General features: G+C 45.4%; 1 long non-coding RNA gene across 3 annotated transcripts in view; it reads left to right on the plus strand.

The window, feature by feature from the left end:
- Positions 1-4,388, plus strand: part of LOC116093717 — a 24,622-nt gene that overhangs the window by 3,383 nt on the left and 16,851 nt on the right. For 2 of the 3 annotated variants that reach the window (XR_004119809.1, XR_004119811.1), the window contains one exon: positions 421-1,246. This is a non-coding gene — a long non-coding RNA (uncharacterized LOC116093717). Of the gene's footprint in view, positions 1-420; positions 1,247-4,388 lie in introns of those variants that run through there. The other variant, XR_004119810.1, reaches the window with a different exon arrangement.

The raw sequence follows: 4,388 nt of genomic DNA on the forward strand, positions 1-4,388 counted from the left end.
AAATCCCGGTTGCTACGCAACGGCCGCTGCGCAGACAAAAGCCCAGGCTCGGGCTCCAATCGGCGTGCCGCTCGCCCGGCCCCCGCCTGCGCAGGACTCGCTTGGCGCGACCTGGCGCCGACACCTCTGCACCAAACCGGCCTCGGTCCCTGCCCACGGGGTGGTCGCTGACAGGGGCATCAAAGAATAGGGTCCTGGCCTCGCAACGGTTCACTAGAGAGGGGGAGAGGGAGTCCTCAGTGGGACATTTTTAATGTCAAGGTAAGGGGGTCAATGTCAGCATCCCCATTACAGGAAGGAAAAAGGGCAGCTACAGTAAGTTACATCACACACACACAAGAGCACCCCGGCTTGAGAGGTAAACTGGAAAGAGTCAGACTTTATTCTACCTCGCCAGGCTAATTACCTTATCTTCCGCAGTTTTATCGGTATTGACAGAACACGTGTGGACTATGGACGACGAAGGCAGTAGCCAGAGGCTCAGCACGTTTACGTTGGGTCCCTGAACCCGGATTCTCTGAGGAACAAGGCATGTGGGTCCCAGATGGCATGCTTGCACACAAAATGGTTTTCATTATAGGAGAGGACTGCTGAGCTCAGAAACTACAATGTTTTAGGGCGAGCGGTAAGCAAGCCTGTTCTTTGTTCTGCAGGGAGACATTACCTCATCTCTCAGAACTGCTCCCTGCAAACACAATTCTGAAAAAGGGCCCAAAGAAAGTGATCAGTCTTGCGTTCTTGGCACAATCAAGAAGAGCATGAAATGACACTGATGGTGAATTGCGTCTACAAACAGTGACAGAGTTCTGTCTGACGCCAGGCCGATTTCATTCCATAAGAACGCTTTCCTTAACAACAAGGATCTTAAACTTTGTTATGCCGCTTAAAATGGGCAATACCCCTTACAATACAATACAACAAAACCCAGCTATTTATAAACAGAATCTTTACTGAAGGCTGCAATGTGCCACACACTAATAACATCTTAAATGCTCCAGTGGTTCTTAAACTTGTTTACAGCTCAAGTAGGGAAAGAGACGCTCAATGCTCTGTTCGAAAACCATGCACAGAGATTTTGCCTGGAGGCATTGGTGCAAAAAATTCTGAGACGTCATTGATGTGCTTAGCGATTGTGACTCATATTCAGAAGTTCTGAGGAAGGGAACAGAAAAGCATATGCTAAGCAAAGATGTGCAGGTAATCATTTCAACATAATGAATTAAAGAATCGTAGATAGTTCATTCCTTCCACTGGTTGAGACTTAAGAGCATTCTTATCTGTGAGCAGCAAAACTGAGACAGCATTAGCATGGGAAAACTTGTGTGAAACATTTGAGACAATCAAGGTCATATGGCAGGATGTTCAGCAGATATGCCAACAAGCAGTTTATAGAGTTTCTTTTCCAGGGGCAGGTGTGTTATCCTAGAAAAAGAACAGAGATGTGTACTGAGTTGCTATATGAGGAGAATAATTTAATGGGGTTTTGTTCTCCTTTATAAACTAAGAGCTGACTGGGAATATAGAATAAACAGCAATTATACATCTGAACCAAGAACTCTTGGGAGGACAAAAAGCAACCTCTTCCTGTCAGCAGAGGGAGCCAGAGCATGGGCTACAATCGCCTTCCACAGAGCCCAGCTCTGCCCTTCCTTAGAGTCCTGCCCCCCAACTCCCAACCCCCTCCCCCGGACAAGACAACTGTACAACACTCTACAACAACACCTTGTTTGGGTGTTCAAACCCAATACGCAGCTTAGGGGTCTGCAGTAATATTTTCATGTTTGTCTGGCAGAATTATTTCCAAGTTGCTACATTGTTCTAGGTGCACTTGGATGCATCTCTGCATTCTCCTGAATCTCTAAAGACCTATGTTTCTAGCATTTTTATTTGCTTTGCTTTGCTTTACTCTAGAGGGTAACATTGGTGAGTATTTTGTATGACACGGGCCTACTATGAGAGGTAAAGTATAAGTTTATCATCAAGGATACTGCACGTCCCCTGAGAGATATGTAGCTCTTGGATATGCAGCAGTATAAATATAATGTAAACATAAATTTAATATGTAAGGTAACATGAAAAGTAGCAAATGCAATTGGGTACCTCGGACAACAAAGTGTCTTTTAGCTTGAACCCCCAAATAATAAGCACAGACTACTATATTGATTGTAAAACTTGCAAAAGATAGATTCTTTGAAAACAAACAGTGTCTCAGAAAAAAACAAACAAAAACAAAAACAAGAAAGAGAGAAAGAAGAAACAAAATATGTGGTAGGAGTTTGAGATCATGGACTGATGTTCAAGTCTGGGCTCTGCCTCTTGTTTTCAAGACTTGATTCTCAGCCTCCTTTTCCTAGTCTGAGAAACAGTGCTGTGAGGACTAGTGCTTGCAAGAATTTACCTTGTCCTGGCACAATGTAAATGTGACAGCTGGCTTTTGATATTGTTATTAGCAGTCATCCCTCAATCAAGAAAGCAAGAACTCTCAGGTCCTGGAGAAACAAAGTTCAGATATAGCATCAGTTAAACTTGTTGCAACTCCCTGTCTCTTTGCCCTACCCCTACACAGCATGTACCATGCCTCCTACCCCTACACAGCATGTACCATGCCTCCTACCCCTACACAGCATGTACCATGCCTCCTACCCCTACACAGCATGTACCATGCCTCCTACCCCTACACAGCATGTACCATGCCTCCTACCCCTACACAGCATGTACCATGCCTCCTACCCCTACACAGCATGTACCATGCCTCCTACCCCTACACAGAATGTACCATGCCTCCTACCCCTACACAGCATGTACCATGCCTCCTACCCCTACACAGCATGTACCATGCCTCCTACCCTTACATAGCATGTATCATGCTTGTCACCACTTAATTCCTCTGCCTGAAAACACTGACATTCAAACTCAAGGTTTTCCCAAAGTTTTCCTCTGAGAAAACTTCTTAGTTTGAACAGCTAATTCTTTTAATTTGTTCAACTACACCCACAAACAACAGTGTAGACCACCCCAAAGGGCATTTGAAGACAAGTGTCTTGGCAGATAAAACCTTGAGCAACATTTAAGAGTTGGAGCTTTTTTTCCAAAAATATGTAAGTGCTGAGTTTCAGCCAGGCAAATAACTAGATTATACTAAGCATCAAGATGTAAATATAGAGACTAAAAACTTCAAAGGTGAAGAAATGTAGACATTGGGCCAGAGAGAAATCTTAGCTTGTACCTGTTGCCAAGCCTGAGGATCCAAGTTCAATCCCCAAGACCCACATGCTGGAAGGAGAAAACTGACTTCTGAAATTGTCCTCTAATCCCCGACACCACACGCACACACACACACACACACACACACACACACACACAAATTTTAAAGTAATTCAGGTATCAGATGGGGGTGGGGGGAGGAGAGAACAGAGCAGAAAAATGGAGGTGAATGAATCCTAGTGGAAGGCATGGGGTGAGGGAGGGGAGGCTGGGAGGATAATCTGGGCAGGAAGGAGGGCAGGCCAGGCTTGCCAGAGGAGTTGGAGCAGGCTTGATTGAGATTAAATGTGGACCTAATGCAATAGGCAGTGGGAAGCTGAGTATCGTAGTAAGGGGGTCAATGAGATATTTACCCCATTTTTGCTGCCAAGAGGTTGGCCAAAGGCCCAGACTGACCTAGATCTTCCAGACTAGACAAGCATCGTACCCGAATAAGCCAGAGTGCCCTACTGGTCCCTGGGAAAGGATTTCAATTAGCAATAATCATCCCAGGAATATAGTTCATTGGTGATAATATGCTGCCTCTGGACTACTGATGGAGACAAGCGCTCTCCTTGTTCTCCCAGAGGAGCCTTGGAAACTAGCAACGTCAGACAAAAGAGCACGGAGAAGCACAGGAAATGGCTTCTGGGTTAGGTGTTAAAACTCAGTATTTTACTAGGGCTTCTCTTTCCTAGTAAATCCATATTAAGCAGATAGATATCAAGATTCCACTCCCAAATCTCAGAATTAATCTGATCATCCTCCCTGCTGCCCCTCCATGGTCTTAGAGTAACTGTGGCCTTTTACATTGTACTGGAAGGAGTTTGCAGGCTGAGGAAGAAGTCATATCACTAATGATGTTCATCTGAACCTTTCAGTACATCATTAGCGCACTGATACAGAGGATGGAGAGCAGCTCCAGGATGAGCCAGACATGACTGAGCATGCAGCGTTAACTAGGTTATGACCGTACCTGGGCTCTGGAGATGATCGTTAAAGAAGAGCCTAGAGTCAGAGCGTCTGTTCTTTTGGGGCTTCAGCTGTTTCTCTGTGCTACATTTCTATCATAGAGCCCCACAGATGACCCCAGAAGACCCCCACAGATGACCCCAGCAGACCCTCAGATGACCCCAGAAGACCCC

The sequence above is a fragment of the Mastomys coucha genome, unplaced genomic scaffold (genome assembly GCF_008632895.1).
Source record: "Mastomys coucha isolate ucsf_1 unplaced genomic scaffold, UCSF_Mcou_1 pScaffold16, whole genome shotgun sequence".
In the NCBI taxonomy this organism is placed as follows: Eukaryota; Metazoa; Chordata; class Mammalia; order Rodentia; family Muridae; genus Mastomys; species Mastomys coucha.